The following is a 26,500-nucleotide window of genomic DNA, read 5'->3' on the forward strand; positions in this document are numbered from 1 at the left end:
ATGGTGTTCAATTAGAGATAGCATTTACCTGGTTCTGGACATCCTTCAGGACTGAGACATTGATTTCTTTGGAATATAAACTCAACAACCACCTTTATGAGACCACAAGGACTTCCCTAAGCAGCAATAAGAAGGGTTAGTAACAGTTCATTTTGAGGAAGGTTTTTGTGTTATTTTTACTTTGAATTTAGGAGAGGCATGATTGGGGTGTGTCATAGGAGGACTTCTGAGTATAGTTGGTCAGGATTTTATTTTCATTGTTGTGGGTGGTGAACATTGTAGCATTTACAATGGTTCTTACAATGTATCATATATATTCTACTTGAATTCACCCCCATCATTGCTATCTTTCATCACACACCGCCACCCTCCCTGACCCGATTCCTGGAACAGTTTCAACAGGTATCATTCTTTTGCATTTGCATACATGTGTATATGTTATTTGCATCATATTCATCCTCCTACCGCTTTCCCTGTCACCTGCCACTTCACACAGGTGCCACCAGACCCCCTCCCATTGGGCAGAACCTGTTAAGCCCACCTGTTCTCCAATTTTGTAGGATAAAAATAATAAAAGATAAAAAGAGAAACATGATGTTTTTGCTAGTTTGAGATAAAGATAGCTATAAAGGGAGATTTCTTGTGCTGTTTCTAGGCAGATGTGTATTCCAACTCGAATTGGTTCACTGTACAGGAATGAATATAGAAATGTTAAAGTGGCTGGGACCACAAGGGTGGAGTGAACAGGACTGGTAGAGATGAACCTATTGGTGAGGGTTTTTACATATTAGAATTTTCTTGTTATTGAAAGAATGAAAATAGAGGCTACTTGATCATATCACAAAAAGAGAGGTCATGTTAATGATTAAATACTGAGAAGATTGTAGTGTTTGTAAGGTATTATTTTTCTATTTAAGAAAGTATGATAGCACAGTTTTCTATGGAATTAGGAAATAAGCAGGGCCATACTCTTTTGTAATATAACCATCAGAATTTGCTTGGAACTTTTCAGTGACATTTTTGATTTAGTGAGTGGCATACCAATAAGTAGTTTTCAGTATTAAAAGGTTTTTATAATTAGTGGGAAAGATTAAACGTCTTTTGGTGACCTTTCATTTATTTATTATATAAATGAGTCTTTTGAACTGGTTGATTTATAGTGGGAATTAATTAGATACAGTCATTTTAAGGTTGGTAATATTCTCAATGTATTTGCAGTCATTTTATTGTGTCTTAGGTGTTTTGGGAGACTTTAAGGCCATTTATTAGATAGTGAATATATTTTGAAAACTGGTTTAATTGTTGATGTGAGCCTGCATTGTGTACTGTATTTTGCTTAGTTGCATCATTTAGCATATTATTATTTTAATTTGAAGTTTTATTTTGTGGGGTTATAGATTAATATGTTATTTGTACATTGAATCAGTTTTTTGGCTTAGTTATGGATTGTGGATTTTTATTCATAGACTTTTAAAATATATATGGACTGTTTTTAAAGCTTTGAGGCAATATTGTTTATTTGGACTGAGATGATTTAAAAATGTCTGGATATCTTTATTTAAAAGTAAACAAAATTAAGACTTTGGTAGTTGAAGTGTGTAACAGACTGGTCTTTCTTAAATTAATACCACTAACCAAGAACTTACTGTATGTCCTTGAGCCCAAATATTATAGAGACTAGGGACTGTTGGGTAAACTGGGGCTATATTTTTTATATTTTCTGTAAATTTCTATGAAGTTACTTGGTTTTAATAAAAGAAATAGTTATCAAGGAACTGGCAAGGGACCAGCAATCTAAATTTCATAGACATAGTTATGAAATATTGTAGTTCTGGTTTAGATTTTGACTTAATCATATTTTGGTTTTCATGAGGGAAATGAATGGGACATTTTATGGGAATGATAATAGACTGAGATTTTACTGTTTTGTTAGGTGTTTATGTGTTTTAACGTTGACAATTTATTTTTGATAACTTTTTTGGAAACCTTAAAATTTTTTATAAGGGGTACATATTAGAGTTCAAGCTAACATATGCTAACATAGCATGGTCGATACTTAGATGTATTGTGGCTCTTAAAAAGCTAAAATATTTTTGTCTAATATGATAATTGAATATTTTAATAAAACAAGAAATTTTGGTAAGGAATTAAGTAAAACCATTATGACTGTATATTAGGAGTGTAGTGAATGTTTTGATCTTTGAGATTTTGCGGATGCAATTTTATTTTGCTTACCTCTCTTTACAAAAAGATTTAGGAATATAGTTAAGGAAGAACATTAAGGCCCAATATTTAAATGAAGTTTATCATCATTTTTGTTATAAGGAAAAATGCTTGGGATTCAGTGGAGGGAAGTCTAGGCAGTCTTTAGTCTTACACTTGACATATCAGGGGCAGATGATGCACCCTCTCTCTAGAAAGAGAAATTTTCTCTGGTGTCTCTTTGAGTGTCAGAGGGAATACATCCTCTGTTTATATGATGTCTTGAGTGCAATTAGAGTTTTGGTGTCCCTGCTGTTTATACCTATAATATTTTGATAAGTATTTATCAAATTCGTTTTTGGAGTTTTTGGGTGTCTCTTCTTGAAGCAGCTCAACATTTTGGGGACCTTATAGATTTTATGTTCAATTTTTAATTTGATATCCTATTGAATTAAAATCATGGAATTTTTACTAGCCTACATTAAAAATTCAAAGGGGTTTCATTGTGACAACTCTGTATTTGTGTACAGTGCACTTTGAGCAAATTCACTCCCTATTATGTTCCCTTAATGCCCCTCTCATTACCTTCCTTTATCAAACATTATGTGGTGGCATTTATTGTGCTGTCTTCATGTGGATATGTAATGTACTTTGATAGTACTCACCTTCCAGTACTATCTTCTCATTCCCCACCCCGTTCATTAATGGCACCAAACAGTCCAGCTGTTTTACTTATGCTCCATTATTACTGTTATCTTCTTCATCATTGTGAGTCTACATTCCACAAACCAGCAAAACCATGTGATATTTTGATTTTGAGTGTGACTTATCTTGCTCAACATGATGATCTGCATTCATCCATTCTCCTGCAAACAACATACTTTCATTCTCTTTTACGAGTGAATAAAACTCTTGTGTATATATACCATATTTTCTGTATCCATTCATTGGTTGTTGGGCAATGAGGCTGATTCCACAATGTGGATATTGTGAATAGTGCTGTGATAAACATGGATGTGCAGGTGTCTTCTTGTAAGTTGACTTATACTCCTTCACATCTATGTCCAACAGTGGTATAGCAGGGTGATAAAGACCATCTGTTTTTAGTTTTCTGATGAGTCTCCATACTGATTTTCATAGTGGTTGCACTTGCTTACATTTCTATGAGCTGCGTATAAGGGTTCCTGTTCTCCGCATCCTTCTAACCATGTTTGTTTCTTGATGACTGCCACTCTTACTGGGGTGAGAAGGAATCCCAGTGTAATTTTTATCTGCATTTCTTTATAGCTAAGAATGTCAAACATTTCCACATATATGTAATTGCCTTTTGTGTTTCTGAACACTGTGCCACTTACTTGCACGTTATTCATTGGAATTGTGTTCTTTTGGTGTTTGGTTTTGGGGATTTGTTGTATATTCTTGGTATTAATCCTTTTTCTGTAGAAAAGATGCCAAAAACTTTTCTCCCATTCTCTCAGTTGTCTCTTGACTCTGTAATTGTTTCTTTTATGGGCAGTAGGTTTTTAATTTGATGCAATCCCATTTGTCAATTGTTGTTCTCACTTCCTGTATAGTTGGATTCATATTCAGAAGATGATGGTCTCTGACTATATCCCATAGTGTTTGCCCTTTTTATTTCTTACAGCATAACATTTTAGACCTACTATTAAGATCTTTGAACCATTTTGAATTCATTTTTTTACAGTGTGAAAGAGATTTCTCTGGAACCTGGCTTTTGCATTTACATAACCAGTTTTTGTGGGAAGTTATTTTTTATAACTATATTTAAAAGTTGGGATCTGTAACTATTTTTACTGTGTTCATTGGCTCTTTGACTGAAAATCATTAACATAGCCCTGAGCACAAATTTTGTGGGGGGTTTTGACAATATATTCAATGAAAATTATGAATTGTCATGTGTCAATATTGGATTAAAATTAGTGATTACAACTTTGAATTTATTAAAAATTTTAAATTTACTTGTAAATATTTGGGCCTTTTGGGTCATTTCCCCTTTTTCTACCTTCTGTTGTTTTGTTTAAGTTATGTTTTGGATAATTTCCCTTAAAGGGCAGTTTTTATATTTTAAAGTGGAGAGTGAGTCTTTATTTCCTCTTTTATGATTTGTAATTGACATCTGCTGTTGAACGGTAATGAAACACATTTTAAAAGACGTCCTTTTGGTATATTAGGGTTGATGTAACTATATTTTTACAGTCTTTGTCAGCTTGCACAGGATGGAGTAGAATTTTTATTTTTTTATGCAATAGCTTGTAAGATTTTTCAAAAACAATTAAAGTCTTATGCATTCATTTATTTATATTTTTAATTATATAACTTTTTAAGTTGAACTAGGTAATTTTAAATTGGTTATTTTAATGTAGGCTTAGCTTGGGATTCCTAACAATTTTTACTGATTTGTTTGGCTGTTTGACCAAAATAAAATAAACATAAGCCTAAATCCAAGTTGTTTTGGTTTTTTGCAGTTGCTGTGTTTGGCAGCACTGGGGTTTGAACTCAGGGGCTCGTGCTTGCTACTCAGGCACTCTAACTGCTTGAACCACTCCACCAGCCTTGTTTCTGTTTTTAGGAGTGTACTTAACTAAAATATGCTATTTAATCTGTTTAGGTCAAGTTAAAGGTCATAATTACAGCTATGAATTTATTTTTTAGTGTTTCTGAGTGGCTTTTGTGGATGGCTTTACATTTAGTTATACCTGCTATAGAAAAGGAACATGTATTTTTTTATTTGTGTTATTTTTATGGTATATGTTTTATTTGGATTTGGATAGTATAAAGCTTTACTGTAGGTTGTTTTAGTAGGGAATAAAAAGCAGGGGTAAGATAACTGACACTGATAAGCTGTAAGTGAGATGAGAGAATGATATGGGAGCTGGAGAAGCAGTCGGATGGCCAAGATTGGATGAAGAGGTCTGAGACCTTGGAATAGTGGGAGTGGTTGAAATGGAGAGAGTAGTTGGTGAAACAGCATTTTCCTTTGTTTAGGCAGTTGTAAGGGGTACCTGTGGTAGCAAAGGTCTTTCAATGGCTGTATTCATTTATTTATTTGTTTATTTAATGCATTTTTGTGTTACCAGGGAGTGTCTGTAAGATCATGAACATGCTCGGCAAACACTTGGCAATCGAACCAAGTCATGAACATGTTTTGGTGTGTATTTTTATTTGAGTTAGGTTCTCTCTATCTTTGCCTGGGATGGTCTCAAGTTTGGAATCCTTGCCATCACCTCCAGAGTACTTGTCAATGTAGGTATACACCACCAGGTTTGTAAAGGTTCTCCAAAAACAAATCTTTAGTAGATTTTACAATGTGAATGTTGGAGCAGAATAAATTTCATATTGTTTTTTGTGCTTAGCAGTTTGACATAATGTCCTAATATGGTTTCTAAAATTAAAGTAATTCTTTTCCTGTTTTGTTTCTGGCAGGTCTGCTGTTGAACCCAGGACTTCACACTTCCTAGAAAGGTGCTCTGCCATTTGAGCCATGCATCATGCATTTTTTGCTTTGATTATTTCAGACATAGGGTCTTGCATTTATTAGGCCTACCTGGAACACTATCTGTCTATTTTATGCTTACTGTCTTATCTGGGATGAGTGGTGTACTGTACTATCAATAATTTCTCTTTCTATTGACATGGAGGTCTCACAAACATTTTGTTCAGGCTGGCATAGAACTGCAATACTTGCAATCTCAGCCTGCTGATAGCTTGTAGTAACATGTATGTGCCATTTAACACTGCTGTTGGATGAGGCAAACTTTTTGTCTGGGCTGTCATTGAACACTGATCCTTCCAACCTCAGCATCACATGTAGGGAGGATTACAGATGTCAGCCACCATCCCTGGAATTTTTTTGCTTTTTATAAAATTGGTATAAATGAAAAATATAATAAATTATTGACTTATTTGTAGGCCAGATGTTTTTGTTTTTAATTGATATTGGGGCATTTTGAATTGTAGTACAAGATTACATATGTCAAACAACTTTTATTTTTTAATTTCTGAGTATATACTTTAAGGGAGAACTGTTCAGGCTGCTAAAGTGGTTATACCTCTTTTACTTTTGTTTTTTGTGTCTGGAAGAAAAGAATAAATAAATGAAAGGAAAGAGAAGACTATTTATTGGAACTCCTTTTTAATTACAAGCTCAAACCTTACTAGTTTGACAAGGGCACATCTTTGATGCTTTAGGGTTCCGTTTGTAAATTGTTAAGATTCTGGTGAGACGGTGTCCATTCCTTCCAAAAGTGTGATAGCCAAGGCCTATGTTTCAGGACATGTGGAATTTCTATTTAATTATGAGTCTATCAAAAAGACAGGCTGAGACAGTAAGCTTATTATTGTACATGAAGTGGATTTTAAAATTAAGACAAGATTCCTTTTTAGGTAACAAATGGAGATTTTAAGAGTTATTTTAGAGTTTGTTTGATTTACAGTTCTAGCCTACATAGGGTTATAGTAATATTTTTAATTAGATAACACTTTTTCAGTTAATAAAAAAGCCAAGTCTTTGGAGGCACAGTTGGCATCTACACTGACATAAGCCATTACTACCAAAACACATGGCCAGGAAGGGTTAAGGCCAAAATTGTCATTTACTAAGTTTGTCGTGTGCAGAGGTAATGTATTATGACTTAAGCCTGCATGTACCTGAATATCAGCTGTGTTCCAGGAGAGAATTCTATTGCCTCACTGTGATGTTTTGGCTTGTAGTTGGAAGACAATAATTGCTCACTGATTGGGTCCCTACCTTATGTTGCCTGTGTTTGTGGTAATATCCTATGTCATTTTATCATTTCAGGATCCAGTAATACCACCCAGATAATTAAAGATGTCCTTTAACAAAAGATTTTAAGAGACTTATCCTCCAGTGAGTACACCTACAGATATTCTTCTGTCAATATGGCAGGGATGGACATTACCTGGACCCGTGCTAATACCTCTATCAGTGCTAGTAATAAAGGCATAGTGTCTGTGAGGATATGACAAAATATTATTCTTAAGTAGGAATAGGAGGCATATATTGATGTTCTGACCACTTATAGGCCAAAAATAGTGAGTATACCAGAATGCACAATGTTCAAATACACATTTGAAAAGCAAGATGTTTTACTTGAGTGAATGTGGCACCTTTCTGAGTCCTGAGCAAAAGGCATGACCAACCTAGGACCCTGAAAATAAACATTTCAATCACCAGGCACACATACCCTGCTCACCCAGGAAGCATTGCATATCAACTGTTCTGACCTGCCTAGGATGTCTTTATCACCTACCACTTTCTTAGCAATGCCTGCTCAACTATCTTTTCAGGATTTCTCTGCTCTCATTCAGAGAACCTGTGAGCAAACATGAACAGCTGTGTTTTAGTTGCTTTGTCAGGACACCTACCTATTACTTTCCACAATTTTGACATATCATTAACTCCACCTGGATACATTCATCATTCCACTTGAAATGAATGGTCTATAGATTCCACTAAAGTATTTACAAGACATCAACAAAATAACTTTTTTGCAGGATCCTTAAATGAAAGCTCAAGCTCACAAAAATTACAATGAACCAGGACACAACCAATGCCCCAACAAACACAGATCAACATGAGTTTTTACAACAAATAAAATGTGTAAACTCATTGACACTACAGCTGGTAAGAGAGTAATTACTTCTTACGTGAGAAAATATAACAAAAGCTCATTACTGACCTTTGATCAATCTATATGTAGATCTATCTTTGTATCGGTATCAGATATCCTATGTGGAGATTTTGTTTCACATTAGCACTTACCAGAATAAATGCAATGCTCTACTTGATGACCTCTTTTTTCTGGTGATGTCTTCACCAATACCACACGAACACATCAGAAAACTGTGTTTGGCATATTGTGTTTCCTAAGGTCATTGTGGCACCATAGGTTCCACCTACACTACCTTGAGACTTTCAGACATCAAGGGACAATCCTGGCAATGCAACCTTTTTTTCTCTTAGGAATGCATCTGCTAATATTCCTTCAAATATATCTCTGTGATGAACCACACTAAAACTATCTGGATCACTTTTTCTGCCTCTAAAATTAGACTGCATCTAAGGATCTCAATGTGCTTATAAGGGAATATGAAAAAGAAAATATACAAATATGTGTTTATGGAAACAGCTTTCACTACCAGGACACATCTTCCACATCCCTAACTTTCAACAATTACTAGGGGCCATGAATTCTCTACCGAGGTTCACACATCAGGTTTAACAGAATCCCAGAATCATCCATCAAATCTGTACTGGAATGGGGAAAAACTCAATCCTCCTCCATGGGTAGTATGTCAACCAAAATGACAACAAACCAGAATATTATTATCTCTCTGAATGGAAAGGTTAAACACAAATTTGCTTGCTGCTGAAAACAATGCAGTCATGTTCATGAGAAATGTTATGGATCCAGCATTTCTTATCTCAGTATGTGTAACAAAAGAAGAAAGGGTGAAGATCACCTGCATTCCATTAGTTGTAGATGATGTTAGGATGCCCTCTGCCGTGATTTAGGATCATATCAGAACTTACCTGTAGAGGAGTAATTTTACTCTTGAAGTCCTTTGTGAATCATTCTGTGTTGACCTGCCATTGAAAAACAGCTCACATGAAATCTCTTTGTTACATGTCTCAGAATATCTGCACATTTGAATAATCCCAAAGTCATTTTATGAGTTTAGGATCTAGGGTCACTACCTGGATATTGCTGAGGTGCATGGAAACAGCTTTTTAAGTGAACTTTTATTCTCTTGGTAAGAAACTTGTGAAAATTTTACCGTTGATATCAAAGTGATAAAAAAATGAAAATTACAAAACACTCTTATATGCCTCTATGATTATGGACATTAAACTCACATTCATATTGCCTTTCAGCACACATGAATTAAAATGTGTTGCTGTCTGGAAATGCTTGGAAGTTATTAGAGTATAAAAAGCATGCATTACAATAATGTTGGGAAATACAAGAAACTCATAATGATTTATTAGATAAATCTTAAATAGGAAGATGACTAAAAACTCAATGTGGCATCATCTCCTATGTGTACAGTGGGGCAGGATAATAACAGGCAACTTGCAAAAAATGTGGCATCACCAGGTCGGACAAATCTTCATCTACCTGTGTATTGAAAGTTAAGTGGTCTGTATTGTGGTAGAATGAGTTTCTCAATCACCTGCTTATTTGCAAGCTGCTCTCAAGGATTTTTTCTGAGGTTTAGAATTCTCTTGTAGGGAACCTGAAGACACCTGAAGACACCTGCCAAAATATATGTCAAGATATAATTGCTGTACAAGTACACCTGTGCAGACATGACCACAAAAATCATTATAAAGAAGGTACAGCAGAGCTCTCCCTGAATACAGGTTGAATTTGAGATTGAAGGTATCAGCAAAATAAAAATTATTTTGCTTGTTGTCTGACTTACAAGACCAGAGAAATCTGAGGAATCATTATATAGTATCCCACTCATGAAATTATATTTCATTAGTTCAAAACAAAATTTATTGCTATATAAAATATTTTAATGATTGGTCACTATTGTCAGTTTTGACATGAGCCATTAAACAAACATGGTGACAGAAAATGGTAGGGCCATTATCAACACTTACCTGTGTTTTGATGAGCTGAATTTCTGTGCTATGACTTGGTCCCCACCACTCCCTATGCCCCTAGTTAGGTGTCTCCATACACATTACCTATCACCAGGGATAAAGTAATATGAGGCTTAATAATGTGCACGTGACCTGAGACTTTACTAGAACATGCAAACACAAAAATAACATAGCAACAACAAAGAGGAGAAATTTCCTCACCTATCTGGATATTTAAAATCACACAGTTTGCAATGTGATATGTTCAGTTTGTCACTCAGCTAGTTATTAGCAAGGCTCTGTCAATGTGACATTATGGATTTCATTGCTCCTGTGATGGGTATGTGAGGAAAGAAAGCATACAAAACTATGTTCAGGATACAGCTTGATCTACCAGGACACCTGTCCTATACTTTACTATTGACCATTATTATAGGACACTTCAACTATACTTTGATCATGTATTACTTCAGACTTAACAGAATTTCAGGATCATCCATTATTTCTAGGTTGGAAACATGGAAAATCTTAATCTTCTTCCTGTGTTGTAGTTCTCCAATAGTGAAAATGAACTACTCTACCATAAATCATATAGTGTGCAACATAAATTTTCTTCCATAGAAAATCAACAAATGCACGGTAGAATATTTAAGGACTCCATGGGTTTTCAACTCAACACCTGCAAAAATGCTCATTAAAACAGAATTAGGAACACCCTCATCACTTACCTACATAGGTGAAGGTATGATGTCCTATATTGTGCTTTAGGATCTTATAAGCACTTACCTATGTAGGTACAGTTTCATTGTTGAAGATCTCAATGAGTCACTGTGGGTCTTGACCTGTCTCTGACAGAGACATATCCGAAAACACTTTTGTCACTTGTCTCATTCTACATGTGCATATGAATATTCTTAAAGACATTTCGTAACCGGGATTCATCTGCTCTACCTGGATACTTGCAGATGTCCATGTACACGACCTTGTATAGGAACTCTTTTTATTTTGAGAAAATATCTTAAAGAATTCCACAGTCAATGTCAAAGTGATGAACACAACAAGTACTACCTGGTTATCTGCTTATGCCTCTATACCTGAGAGAAATAAATACATATTACTGCCTGCAAGGACATACAAAAATTAAACTGCTAACAGAAATGTGAGAGAGATTTTCATGTCTCCACTCCAAATACGACAAGCATTCATGAAATGTGCATCTAAAAACCCCATTGTCAATGTCAAATAAATGGAGACAATGATTATTACATGGATCACTCCTATGACTCTATCACTGCAAGGTTTCATGACAGTGTTTGTCAGCAAGCATGCAATGAAATTTGTCCCTTTCTAGCAATAATAGATCACTTTTTAAGCATGCATGTAAAATGTTTTCAAATATAGTTAGATATATACAGATAGAGAGAGAAAGAGAGAGAAAATGTTGAAAACTTCTAATGACTGAACATGGCACCATGTCATACATCTTTAGCATATATTGGAACTTAAACAGTGTGTGCTGGAAAGAATGCATATGGGTGTACTTTCTTAAACAGTTACTTGGGACAATGTTTAGTTTCATATTTCCAGGTGTTTGTTGTGTCTTGCTTTGGTTCCCAAATAAACATTAAAACAGTTATTATGTTTTTTAAATCTAACAGTCACCAGAAGAACATGACATTAGAAGATACTGAATGCTGAGTATCAAATTACACATACCATTTATCAGTTGTGAATCCTTCAATATTGAGAGATACTATGTTGTTTGTAATAAAACACATCATGCAAGCTTCATGAGTGCACAAATGACTACCTGGGCAGTAACAACTAGACTTAGGGACATTTTATTTTGAAGAAAGTTTTGATTTCTCATTTTTACTTTTGAATATAGAAGAGAATTGTGTTGGATTTGTCATTAATTTTTAGTAAAGTTGGTGAAGATTTTACTATTAAATCATATTTTTAATGTTACTGAAGTGATAAAAATAGAGAGTATTTGACAAAACAACTAAGAAATGGATGTTTTATTTATGATGAATATTGGTGAGTTAGTAGCTTTTTCTAGGATATTTATCTATTGTTTTTATATCTAAGTGAGAGCATGAGTGTGACACAACATTTCAAGTCCAACTTAGATGTGTGCAGGGCCTTTGTTTTTTCATAACTATCATGTTTTGTTAGGCGCTAATCAGTCAGGTCATTTGACATTTATACTTATATTTATACACATATATGCATACATATATGCATATATTTGTGTATACATTAATATATACTATTTAATTAGTGGAATGTCAGTGATTAGTTTTGAGTATTAAAATGTTTTATATTCAGTGGACAGATTTAACCCAGCGTTTAAGCATCATTATTATAGGTGTGATTGTTTTGTTTTCTAATATAAGGAGTCTCTTGAATTAATTGACCCCTATGGGAATTAGGTTGATTGTGTAGGATGTTGGATAGTGTTGCTAATATGCCATTTTGTAAAGCAACAATTATGTTACCTGTATGTTGATTAGTTGCATTATTTAGAATAGTCTTACTATTTCAATTTCATTTTTGTTTTCTAGGGTTATTGATTAAAAAGTATTTATGTATTTCATTAAGGCTTTTGGCCTAAGACTTATGGTTTGTATTTTATTATATTTATTGGCTTGCGTTTAAAGTATACAGATACCTTTAAACAAAAAAACAAAAGATGATATTTTGGATCTAGGGAGAAATAACACAATCTATTTTTTAAATTATTGACATTATACCAAGAGTTTTCATCCAAAATATAACAGGGACTAGGGACTATGTGGTGAATAGGAACTACCGGTTGCTTAATGTTTTGTACAAGATTGTATTTGTTATTTTTTTAGCACAGGGAGAATAGCTGAGTTACAAGGGGATAGGCAAGGCATGAATAATCCCAATTTTATGAGTTCAGTAATTAAAAGTTATGGGGTTAATAGGATATTGTTTTTCATGAGAGAAATGGTAGGAAATTTTAAGTGAATGACAATAATAGGCTGAATATTATTGTTTTGTTTGTTAGGTGTTTTGTGGTTTAGACCTGTGTATTTATTTTAGGTGAGACCTTTCAGAGCACACCATTTGTTTCATGTTGGAGGTTTATTAGGGTTCTCAAGAATGACAAAGAATGGACAATATATATACATATTGTTCCCCTTAGTGTAGTCAAAATTTCTTTGTGAAATAATGTAGTTGAACATTTTGATAAAAATTTTAGTGAGAAATTACAATTTTTATGCATGTACCTTAGGAGATGAGTGAATCTTCTAAAATTTGAGCTTTTGTGGGCACTAATTTTTAAGCATACCTCTGTTTAGAATGGTGTCTAGAGAATTACATTTAGGCAGAATATTAAAGTCTAATATTTAATGAATTTTTATCATGAATGTTTTCACTGAGGAATGCCTGAGGTTTTGGGGTTTTTTGGGCTTTTTTGCTTGAGGTACTGGGAGTTTAAATCAGGGGTTCACACTTGCTAAATAATTACTGCTTCAGTCCTGCTATTTTTGGTCTGATTTTTTTAGAAGTAGTGTCTAGTCTGGTCTGTGATTCTCCTATTTCATCCCACAGTTGCTAGGATCACATGTGCACACCAACGGGCAGGCTTTTTTCTATTGAGAAGTGTTTCACACATTTATTGCCCAGGCTAGCCTTGAACCTCATTCCTTGATGTTAGCCTCCCAAGTAGTGAGGATCACAGGCTTGAGCCCCTGATCCTGGCAAAAACATGACGTTTAACTTAAGATATTCAATGTTGACTTTATGGGCTCAAGGGAGGGAAGCCTTCCTCTGCCACCTCATAGGCAAACGACCCACCCACTCGGTAGAGAGAAGTTTTCTGTGTCTGCTTTTCATGCTAAAGAGGGGTATGTGCCTTCTTTGGTGCAATTAAGCTTTTTATTACTAACTTTATATATTTTTCTTACTGTGGGGGTGTATCAGTCAACTTTATTTTGTTGTTCTTTGAGGTTTGACCTTTTTAAAGAGGGCTGAACATTTATGGAATTATGTTTTTCAACTTTTTATTTTCATGACCAGTTGAGTTCACAGCAAGGGCTTTCTATGAGTCTAAATTAATAGTGTAAGGTGTTTTGTTGTCACAATGCTTTAGTTGCATACAGTGTACAGTACAGTGTGTTTTTCAAACAGTATTTTATGGGGTTTATACTATCTTCAAGTGTATGTGCACCATACATTGAGTCTCTTCTCTCAGTACACTCTCCATTTCCCCTCCTTTAGGCTGATGCTATCAGTCAGTCACTCTTCTGTACTTACCTCCCATTATTATTACTATTATCTGCATCATTATTGTAGGTGAAGATTCCACATATGACCAGAAAGGTGATATTTTGTAGTCTGTGGTTGGTTATCTCACTCAACATGTTAATCTCCAGGTTCATTCATGTTCTTGCAAACAATATAACTACCATAATTTTATTCTTCTTTATGGTTGAATAATTCTCCATTGTGTATATACACCATATTTTCTTTATCCATTCATCTGTTGTTGGGCACCTAAGCTGATTCCAGAGTTTGCTTATAATGAATAGTGCTGTAATAAACATGGGTGCAGGTGTGTCTTTTCTAAGTTGACTGACATTCCTTTACTTTACATCTTTGTCCAAGAGTGGTATAACAGGATCTGAAGGTAGGTCCAATTTTAGTGTGTCAATGAAACTCCATACAGATTCCCATAGCATTTGCACTTGTTTACTCACCCACCAATACTGTATATGGTTTCCTTTTGCTTCACATCTTGGCCAGATTTTCTTGTTGATTTTTTCTTGAATACTGCAATTCTGACAAGGATCAGAGAAAATCTCAGTGTCATTATGATGTGCACTTTCATATGGCTGAGGATATTGAACATTTTCTCATTTATCAGTCATTTGTATTTCTTCTCAGAATCCTCTTTTCAATTCAATTTCCCACTTATTAGTTGGAATGCATGGCTTTTGGGTGTTTCTTGAGGTTGTTATATATTCTAGAAATTCTGTGTTTTGTGTTGTGACTCTGATAATTGTTTCCCTTGATGTGCAGGAAGTTTTTAATTTGAAGTCATGTTCAGAAAATTATTTCCTAAGTCTACATCTTCCATCATTTCTGTATGTTTTCATGTAGTTTTCTCAAAGTTTCAGATGTTTCATTAAGGTCTTTGATCGAGCTTGTATTCATTTCTGGAGGGTGAGAGGTGGTGACCCACTTTCAGGCTTCTATGTATGTATAAGCAGTTTTATGGGGAGTTATTTCATATGACCATATTTAAAACTTCAGACAATTTATTTGTAAATATTTATGTTGTTTTATAATTTTCCTATTGAAACATCTTTTTTAAAGTGTATTTTTTATTATTGAAAATCCTAAATGACAAATTATTCATCTTTAAATGGAGTTTGAGGTTTCATTGCCTCTTTATGTGATTTGTGATCAGTATTTGGTGTTGACTGAATAATGGACATTTTTAATATGTCTCTCTTTTTTAAAATTACACTTGATATTTGTGAACTTTTTCACTGCTTTACCAGGTGGTACAGGGACAGAATAGAGCATTTATGTTTCATGTGTGAATCATTTTAAAATGCTAAGAATGGTATAATGTATTGATTGTTTTATGTTTTTAATTAGAGAATCCATTATAAAACTTTTAATGCATACATTCAGATTTTTAAATTTGTAATTTTAATTTGACTCAGTTTTGGATCCATAGCTATTTTTACTAGTTTGTTTGGCTCTCTAACCCAAATAATATCAGCATAGGCCTATGTCTGATTTTTATGTTTCTTTTTAGGCATTTAGTTAATTGGAAATACATGTTATCTTCTTAGGTTGAATAATTGTAGTGGTTACAGCTTTGAATTCATTCATCATTTCTAATGTCTTTGGGATGAATTTGAGCCTGCCCTTATATTGAGACACATCTGTTGCAGAAGAGGGAAGGTGTATTTACATTGTTTTTTTAAATGGGATATTTTTAGAGGACATATTTTATTTGCTTTTGGATGCTAGAGCTTTACTTTGAGTTGTTATAGTAGGGAACAGCTTCATGAAGGATGAGTGACAGAAGAAATGAGGCAAATAAGCCATATGTGAAACGGAAGATGGAATGAGATGGAGAGAATTATTAGAGAATTACTATTATGTTGGTGTTATTGAAATAGTGGGAGACATGTGCACTAGTGTTTTACTTTTTCATTTTGCAGAAGTGGTAGCTGTGGTAGAGGAGGATATTATGGGGTGGTCGATTTTTTTTGTACTGGCGGATTGAACCCAGAGCCTTTCCATCTAAGCAAGCACTATAAAATTTGTGCCATGTTGTCAACAATTTTGCCTTAGAAATTTTAGTTATTTTATTTATTATATTTTATTTTAGAGTTGTGTCTTCTTCCTCTTTGTCTGGATTGCTCTTAAGTTCACAACTCTATGTCCTCTACATCCCAATTACTTAGGATTATAGCTTTGCATGACAAGGCCAGGTTTTATAAGGATTCTCAAAACTTCAACTTTTATTCAACATTAAAAAGTGGACATGGAGTGCAATATATGTTGTATTAGTTTTACATTCTAGAGTTTGGAATAATGTCATAAGAAGATATATATATGTATATATATATGTGTATATATATACATATATATATGTGATTTTCTACCACAGTTAAGTTAGTTATAAAATTGGTATGACCAAAATAATCTAATTCAATAGTCTTAGTAATTTTAACAAGCTTTTCCTACTTAAAGTGGGGCTAAATTAAACCATTTTTTGCATGAAGAAATGAGAACAGATTTTCAAGTGAATGAAAATTCACTTAAAATTAATAAAGACATCATTTTTTGCATTTTATACCTGAGGATTTATTATTGGAAAGATTCCTTGAGGAGTGATATGATTTTTTGTGCATTGGGTTTACCAATGAATGGTATAGAATTGCCAATATTTAAGAGTAATGCTGCCTTTAAAATAGTCAAAATATTTTTGGCTATTAATAGAGTAGAACATTTTGGTAAAACAGTAAATTTTGTGAAAAATTAAATGACTTACTGAGAAAACCTCATCACTTAATGTTTAGATGAAGGTAAAATGTCCTGTCCTGTGATTTAATACCATCCATCACTTCGCTATGTAGGAGAAACTTTACTTTTGAAGATAGCTATAAGTCAATGTAAGGACTTGTCCTAAAAGTTGAAAACACATCACATGAAAACAATTTGGTATATGTCTAAATTTATAGGTACATTTTAAACTTTCAAAGTTTTTTGTGTCAGTCTGTGATCTATCTACACTGCCTGGATACTTGTAGGCATCCAAGGACACAGCCTTATAAGCAAATTCTTACTGTCTTTAAAGGAAACCTGTAAAAATTTCACCATCATTATCAAAGTGATATACACAATGAAAAATATTACATGAAACACTTTTATGCCTCTATGATTATAGGCATTAAGTTTATATTCACATTGTCTCTCTCAAAATGCACACAGTAATGTGATGCTTTCTAGAAATGCTAGGGATTTATTAGGGTATGAAAACATGCATCACAAAAATGTTGGGGAAATACAAGAATCTCTAAATGATTTCTTAATTATATCTGAAAATAAGATGGTCCCCAATGACTGAATTTCTTATCACCTCATACCTATACTCTAGCCAAGATTGTAACAGACAACCTACAAAAAGTAAGCATGCTGACACCAGGTTACACAAACCCTTTTGACCTACCTGAAAGTTCACGGTGAGACTGAAATGTGATGTTACCATTTTATCGTTCATTTGGTTATTAGCCAGGCTCTGTGAAGAAACTTCTGTTGAATTCTTTTTGGAATTCTTTTGTAGGGAAACTGAAAACATATGCATGCATGTATCTTTAAATACAATTGATCTTCAAGTACCCCTGCAAAATGATGTCCTCAAAATACTTCTTAAGAGACGCTGGGACCTCAATATGTATATTTGGATTAATTTGAGATTGATGATATCAGCAGTAGTGGCCATGATTTCTTCTCTGGACATGTGGTTAAAATCCTGTGCTTCATGCTATAATCTTCTCTCAATATTCACAGGTTCAACATAAAATTTCTACCACAAAACACATTAAAATCCATTATCACTACAATTCTTAGGGATAGCACCATTTGTTTTTAACACAAAAAGTATACCAAAATATGGTGACACAAAGGGTTAGGTCAATAGTCATCACTTCTTTGATGGTCAGAAGAAATTTAATGTGACTTAAGCCCACACAATCCTTTATTCCTCTATAATTAGGTTTCCTCACTCACATTGCCTATTAACAAGAACACAATAATAATAGACCTTATCGTGTTTTATAGTGTTATTATGGACAAATGTGACTTTTTTCTCCAAATCAAGAAAAAATGAGGGAGAAATATGATTGATACCAAAACATTCCTTGATGTGTATGTGAGGAAAGTCTAAATGATTCAATGCGACATCTTGTGAAGCCTGTAAATTCCCTGAGACTTTAGTAGAATCTGAGGAAAAAAAGAAAACACCAACACTGAATAATAGTTCTAACATACGTGGATGTTCAACATAAGAATGTCTCATCTGTCATATGGGCTCTGACAATAATCTTGTAACTGCAATATTATTAAAAACAGGTAGGCTAAGGGGAGGTCACATATGAGAGAGGGAGGGAAATGTAAGGGCATTAAAGAGGCAAATATGGTTGATGTACATGTTTTACAAGAATGAATGTACAATTTGTAAGCCTGTTGAAATCAGTATAAGAAAAGGACTAAGGTTGAAAGGAATAAAACTGGAGATGGTAAACCAATTTGGGATATGATACATATATATGTGGAAATATCATAATGAAACATCTGTATACCTATTTTAAACAAAGAAAAATTGCCATTTTTTTTTTACAAAACCAGAGAACAGGAAGGCTAAACGGGTTCTGTCTGCAGAGTAGGTACCATTGTGGAGGGGAGGAAGGAAGGAGAGGGTATAGGAATGATACCTGTTGAAAACATTCCAGGAATGGGGCAGGGAGGATAAAGGAGAATGACAGAGGGGGGTGAATTCAACCAAAATATATTTTAAAACATTTATAAACGTCAAATGTACAGAATCCTGTAAGGCTCTCTGTGTCCTTGTTGAAGAGATGTAAAAAAGAAAGTACTCAATAACAGTTTCAGGATACAGTATGCTCCATCCTTTACCTGGGACAATGATTATTAGACATTTCATCTGCACCTGCATTCATGAATTACTTTAGACTTAGCAGACATTTGGGAAAGTCCACATATTCTAGACTGTGGAAAATTCTTAATCTTCCTCCTGCATTGGCAGCTCAACAACAATGAACCAGTATACCATAAATAAATCAGTGTCAGAGGTTTAACTTAAATTTTCTTACATAGAAAAATCACAAACACATATTCCCTATAATTACTAAGGATTCCAGGGTTTTCTACCACACTATCTGCAACAAAAGCATGTTGAAAGAAGGATTAGGAACACCTTCATCATTTACTATATAGATGACAAAGTACTATTCTGTCATTTAGGGTCCTGTGAGCATGTATTTATGAGAAATTTTACTCTTGAAGATCTCTGTGAGTCATTGTCAGTCTTGATCCTTCTCTGAAAAACATATGCTGGAAAGCACATTTGCTAAATTTCTCATTTTACTTGTACATGTGGAAATTCCTGAAGTCTTTTATCACCTCAACATTCATTTGCACTACCAGGTTTTTACAAAGTTCCATGTACCCAGCCTTGTAAGGGAATTCTTACTATATTGAGAGGACACCTGTGAGGATTCCACTGTAACTGTCAAAGTAATAGACATGATAAATATACATGGTTATTTGCTTATTCCTCTACCTCTGCAAAAAAGTAAATGCATGTTATTTTTCTACAGTGGCACAGAATAATCAAACTCTTGACAGAAACCTGAGGGAGCTATTCTTGTTTTACCACATACATGCCAAAAGTTTGGAATACAGGAGTACACAAAGCATTCATTAAATGAGCCTCTGAAAACTACAATGTTAGTGTCAAATTAATGGAAATATTAAAAATTGCATGGATCTCTCCTTTTGCTTCTACAACAGCAAGCTTACATGTCACACTTTTTGTTCAGCAAGCACACAATAACATTTATCTTTCTGAGTAATAATAGCTAGCTATTATGATTTGAAAGCATGCTTTCAAAATTGTTAGGACTTATACGTCTCCTAATGTTTTACTACATATTCCTGAAATTATGAACATCTCTAATGCCTGAATGTATCATCGTTTCATATCTCTACACTGTGCAAGTTGGTAAGAGAAGGGCTGTGTGGATATTTGGCAATGTGAGTTTAGACAGGTTTGTCACCCACCTGGATACTGAAAGTCAGATGGTTGCACTGGCATATTGTGATTTGAGTGGGGAGGAAATTTTCTTTGGGGGCAAAACCTAAAATTATTACACACTGATTTTGCTATTGTTAAATATATTCGACAAAAGATTTTCAAGAATATTTGTGGGGTAAAAGTGTGACAAAGATTCTTTAATTTAAGAAAGCTACCCTAGAAGACATAGGGCACAGGTAAAGACACCTAGGTGGAGTGGGTTTGGGGTGTTATAGGCACTAGCAATAGTTCTTCCACTAAGGGACTTTAAATGGTCTAATAGAGGTTGGAGGTTTAAAGAGACAAGGAGTTGTAGGTTTTATTCAGTACTATCTGATAACTTTTAATCATTTTGTTGTTGTAATGTTTAGATGTTACTTTCTATGGAAACAGGAGGGTCCTTTAAAAACTAAAAATAGACCTGCTATGTAATCAGTAATACCACTCCTTAGGACACCCTTTGTGGTATGAGTCAGCATACTACAAAGACGCCTGTACACCCATGTTTATTGCAGACTAATGACAATATCTAAGCTTTGGAAACAGCCCATCTGGCTGTGTTTTCTTACAGATTTTTTTGTAAAATGTTTTATTTTGTAGTTCCAGCTCCTTATTCTTGCTATCTTATGTTCCCATGGAAAATAGATCTTGTTTATTTATGAGTGATAAATAAGTCGATTACTTTTCACATTTTCTTTATGTAGTGTTTTTGTATTTTAGGGATGTGACAGTATATTTTCCTAGCTCCCCCCTAGGGACAGCATGCGATAGTTTGTTGTCACATAACTATTACTTTTAAGAGATTTTCAGTGAGATTTTGGGATATGTAATTTAGCATATTTTCAAAGAGTTGGGTTTTATTTTGTATTCTAATAGTGGCATACCAGTAACTAGGTTTTGGGTATTAATATATTTCTATAAACAGTGGGAAAGATTTAACCCTATCTATGGGTGACATTTGTTTTTTATCATGAGGGTGATAATTTTTATTTACCATGAAGGTTGCATTTTTTATTTATCATGTTTTTAATGTGACTGAGTCTTCTTCCTTAGTTGCACTACGGTGTGAATTAACAAGGTATAATAATCATTTTAAAGGTGATAATTTTGTTTATATTTAAAATTGAAAATGTTATATTTTTATTTGATAAGAAATTAGACAACTGTAACTCACAGTGAGTAGACAAGACCCAAGATGTGAGGAACTCCCAATTTTCATGAAGGAACAGAGGAAGAAAAGCAAGTAAAGGAAATTCAGGGAGCTGAGAGTCAAAAGAGTGTGGTATTATAGGCACTAAAGAAAAAGGGTTTCCTAATAAGGAAATGTTTAATGGAGTCCAAACTTTTGACTTCTGCTTAAGGGTGGAATATGATGAGCTCAAACAAGTGACCTTTACATTTGTCAACATGGAAGCTACCCTTGGTGGCCTGGAAAACAGCATCTATAGTGAACGGAAGAAAGAGAAAACCCATGGGAGTGGGATAAAGACATGAGGAAGTGAAGACCATAAATATAGTAATGTCTTCCCATAAGATAAAAAGTATTTGTGATTGTTAATTTTATTTTAGGTGAATGTGGAGATTTTCAGTACTTTTTTATTTGAGAGCCAATATGTTTTCACTGCAGATTAATAGTTCTTGTGTGCCTGAATGGTTTTTTATGTTTAGGATGTTCTTAATAGGCCATTTTGTAACGTTGTATTACAAAATCTAATTCTTTGTGTCTATTATGATATTATTAACTAGGTTAATTTTAAATTTTGTTTTGTGGGGTTGTGGATTAATGAATTATATACTGTATTTGTTGGTAATATTTTATAAATAGTACATTTAAATACTTGTAGACTAATTTTAAACTCTAGAGACAAAAATAGGTGAACTGAGTATATACTAACATATCTGGAAATGTTTATTTTAACGGTTTTTTAAAGTTAAGTACAGTTTGGCTTTGTTATTTGTTTTTAATACAGGCAAAATAGGTGACTTATAAGGTGTTTTGCATAGCACCAATAACCTAAATTTCATTAAAGATTTTAGTTCATCTCTATATTTGGCCTTAAAATGATATGGTGTTCATGAGAAAAATGCAAGAAACTATTTAAGCCTGTGACAATAGGCTGAGTTATGATTGTTCTGTTAGGTGTTTCTGCTTTTACACCAGATGATTTATTTTTTGATAAGGTGTTTTTACACACTTGACTTTTTTTACTTTGGGGGATAATTAGCTCTTAGAAATGACATTCAGTGCATTATATTTAGTTATATTGTATACTAAAAGTAGTCAGTAGTTTTTAATCTAATAGTGGAGTTCTACAGTTTGGTAAAACAAGAAATTTTAGTGAGACATTAACATTCTTACTCCTGTATGTTAGGAGATGAGTGAATCCTATGATCTTTAGTATTTAATAATACACTCGTTGAACCATAGCTATTTGGTAGAAAGAGGCCTAGGGAACTCAATTGAGGCATATTAATAGGCCATATTATTTCTTTAATTCTTTTTGCTAAATTGAGTAATACCGGCAGTTTTTAAATAAGATATAATAAATGAACTGTTAGGGACAGGGTAGAGGAAAGCCTTGGGCATTATTAATCTTTAAGATCTGCCATCTCAGAGATGGAAGACCCACACTTTCTCTAGAGAGATGGACATATTCCAGTGTTTCTTTTTCATATGACCTCATATATTTATCAGCCATTAGTACTTCTGAGCAGTGTGTGTACCATTCAATTTCCCATTTATAAATACGATTTGTTGTTCTTTATGTGTTTAGTGTTAGAGTTCTTTGTATATTCTGGATATTAAATCTTTATCCAATGAATAGCAGCAAACATTTTCTCTCATCTTCTCTTGAACCTGACAATTATTCCTTTTGACGTGAAGAAGCTTTTTAATTTAATGAGTAATCTTCTTAGTCAATTCTTGTTCTCATTTCCTGGGCACCTGGACTTGTGTTCAGAAAATAATTGTCTATTCCTAGGTCTTCTATTGTGCTCTCTATGTTTACTGAAGTAGTTTCAAATTTGGGGAATTTGCATTAATATCTTTGGTCCATTTTGTACTGATTTTTTAAGAGGGTGAGAGACAGGGGTCTAACTTCAATCTTCTATGTGTAAGTAACCAGTTTGTGGAACATAACTTTGTATAACTATTGGGGCTGTTTATTGTAAATATTTGAGCTTCTTTTTTGTTGTAATTTTTCTTTTTTAATCTCTTCTTTATATTTTAAATTATATTGTGGTGTTTAAACCCTAAAGGACATATTTTAACGCATGTTTCAGGACTCATTGCCTCTTTTTCTGATTTTGTGTTCACAGGCCCAGGAAATATACCTGAGGGGTCATATAAACAGAGTGTATATTCCTTCTGGTAGGAAAAAAGACAATAAAATAGGCCCTGTCTTCAGATGAAGAGAGGGATATGAACCTCTAATTTGGCAGATGTTATAGACTAAAGGTGCCCAAATTTTCCCTCCATTCTGCCTCTAACAGTAAACTTTTAATATCTCATTAACTAAAATCCTGTCATATCCTTCATACTTACAATATTTTGGGGGATTTAAGTTAAATTCTGTTGTGGGATTTATTTTGAATCACTTTTAGAGGGGCCTTACCCATTGTGGAAAATTATTTCTCACATTATTTAAAATACAGGCTTGAAGGAAATGAAGATATTTTTAACAGAATTCTATTCTAATTATGAGCCTACACATGATATATGACAAATGGATGATTTCCACATTTTATAGAATGTTGATTAAATTTCTTAGTGTGGGTTCCTCGGCTCGCTTGCTCGCTCGCTCGCGGGTTACAGCAGGTGTGGGGCTGGGGGAAGAAGACAGTGCGCATTCGGGAGGCTCAGCCTGACTCCTCTTCATTGAGGGCTCCGATTGGTAGGCAGGCTACGGTAAACCCTCGACGTGCTACCTGAGCCCTTACGGAGCACCCTCTAATAGAAAGAGAATGGCACCAGGGACGCCTGGCGACCAGGCTGGGCGGATACCGGAGCCTGGGAAGGGTCCCCTGCGGGGTGACCGGCCAAAGCTTGCGCTCCGTGGTTCTGGCGCGCTGCCTGGGTGCCAGGAGGAAGAATGATGCGTGAAGACGCGGGGGAAGGGGAGGAACCGGTTGGGCAAGCGCTGGTGGCTGGGCCGCAGCTCACGGATTTCAAAAGAAAGCGTATATAAGAAGCATACAAGAAATACTGTTCATAGACAAGGGCGTTCCTGGCTGGGATTTAAAAAACCAACAAAACCCCCAGTGCTTTGGAGGCCTGGTGGAATTGAACCCAGCCCAGGCCAAAGGAGCCTTGAAACAGTACCAGCAAGGAAGAGCAGCAGTCTACGTTAACCATCAGGCTTTGCCCTGTCCTTCATCTCTTAGCACCAAAACCAAAACAACTAAGTTGTTTCCATGATGACACCGGGGAAAGGCTTGACCGCTTCCTGCAAGGAAGGAAAGAAGAAAACGTAGTTTTTCAGGCCACAACCTACGGCTAGATTTACAGGGCATGGCATGATTATAACTCCAGTGTCCACAGGAGAAAGAGTCCCTCTCCCCACCCCCCAGAAACATGCCACTTGTGAGAGGCAGTATGACATGCTGGTTTAGCTGACATATTGTTTACAATGGAATAAAAACGTCTTTGTTAGGCTTTAGTGACGCACAATCTGATGGCTTTGAAGAATGGTTTGGTATATAAATGGGGCTTAGTTATGTAAAGTTTTATTTAAAATTTTCAGCAGAGAGACTTTGTTCAACGTAGGCACATTTCTCTCTGAACGGTTAGAAAAGCAGTGCCTTTGTCACACGAATTCAGAGCATCATGGCATGCACCGGTTTAGATTACTGTCAACCAGGAGAACTACCTAATGAGGGAAACACAGAAAATAAAAATAAAAGTGTGGAACTATGTATACATGACCAAAAGTACTTTGGAAGATTTTTGGTTGTGCATGTTTAAACATTTTAGGGTTTTTTTTGCATAGTGTGAACCTATGAGTCACAATAAACTAAACTCATTAGTCAAAAATAAATAAATAAATAAATAAATTTCTTAGTGTGGTGTCCCATCATTCTACAAGTATGACATACCAGACATATTTTTAGAACAATTTGAACTCCTTTTTGACCAACAGTCTAGCAAAAAGTCACAAAGAGACAAACAGTGAGGACTGTGAGTGCAAACAGGGAGCAGGATTTTAAATTTGTGACAAGTGGCCTTGTTTTGGATAGTAAAACAGATTTTAAGAGTCAATTTTATATTGTGTTTACATTCTAATAGCAGTCTACCTACATTTGTGGTAATATTTTTAGTTAGACAATGTTTTGAGAATTCTAGGATTCAGCTACTTAGGTGGGGAATTAGAATCTTATCTCTTTCTCTAGATAAAGAACCTGGGAGATTCTGCTTTTCATGATGGTAATTATTTCATGTGTTAAAGCTATTGGTGTGATGAAGTATTTAGTGGAGAGGAATAAACGTAAACTCTTTGAAAGATCAGTTAAAAGGAGTGAGGTGGGGTGTTTTGGATTATATAGCATTCATTAAGTGATATGTAGGTGATCATTTTAATAAAAAATGATGTTTAGTAACTGAAACCACTTACCCTACAGTCAGGAATGAGACAAGGGTGCTCACTCTCTCCAATACTATTTAATAACTCCTGCAATTCTTAGCCAGATCAATACGGCAAGAAGAATAAATAAAAGGAATACAAATAGGTAAAGAAATAGTCAAAGTATCATCATTTCAAGACTGGAAACATGGAAAGTTACTTAAGTTTGCTCCTATGTGGACAGGTCCACAACAGTGACAATGAACAGGATACCATAACACCCTGAGTATTGAAAGATTCAACATAACAGGCTACCCTGAGACAAACCAAAATTGCATATTCATAGAATTGCTAAAGGTGCTAACGATTCTTAATGAAGCTTGTGCATCAACAGTGTGTGAAAAGAGGAGCTAGAAATACCCTTATTCCATAGCTTCAAACAAGATAATTTTGATTTATGCTCATATCAATGCTGAGCTGTTTAAGAGAAAATTTGTTCTTTAAGATCTCTGAGTTAATTTTGACCCTTCACCTGTCTATGAGAAAGATACCTTGCAAAATCAAATTTTCACGTCTTTACACACATACATATGAATATTCCTGAATCATTTCATGATACATCTGCTCTCCCTAGATACTTGAATACATCTGCTGATCTAGCCTTTCAAGAGCACTCTCACGTACTTGAGAGGAACTGGTAAAATTTCACCTTCAATAACAAGGGAATAGATA

At 34.5% G+C, this 26,500-nt stretch overlaps 1 protein-coding gene and 1 pseudogene across 2 annotated transcripts in view; one reads left to right on the top strand and one right to left on the bottom strand.

Annotated features, from left to right (window-relative positions):
* LOC109676735 (doublecortin domain-containing protein 1-like) overlaps positions 1 to 26,500 on the bottom strand; it is a 1,027,711-nt pseudogene that overhangs the window by 290,756 nt on the left and 710,455 nt on the right.
* Positions 1 to 26,500, top strand: part of LOC109677192 (dnaJ homolog subfamily C member 24-like) — a 929,921-nt gene that overhangs the window by 147,550 nt on the left and 755,871 nt on the right. The gene's annotated exons all lie outside the window — the stretch shown is intronic.

The sequence above is a fragment of the Castor canadensis genome, chromosome 18 (genome assembly GCF_047511655.1).
Source record: "Castor canadensis chromosome 18, mCasCan1.hap1v2, whole genome shotgun sequence".
Lineage (NCBI taxonomy): Eukaryota > Metazoa > Chordata > Mammalia > Rodentia > Castoridae > Castor > Castor canadensis.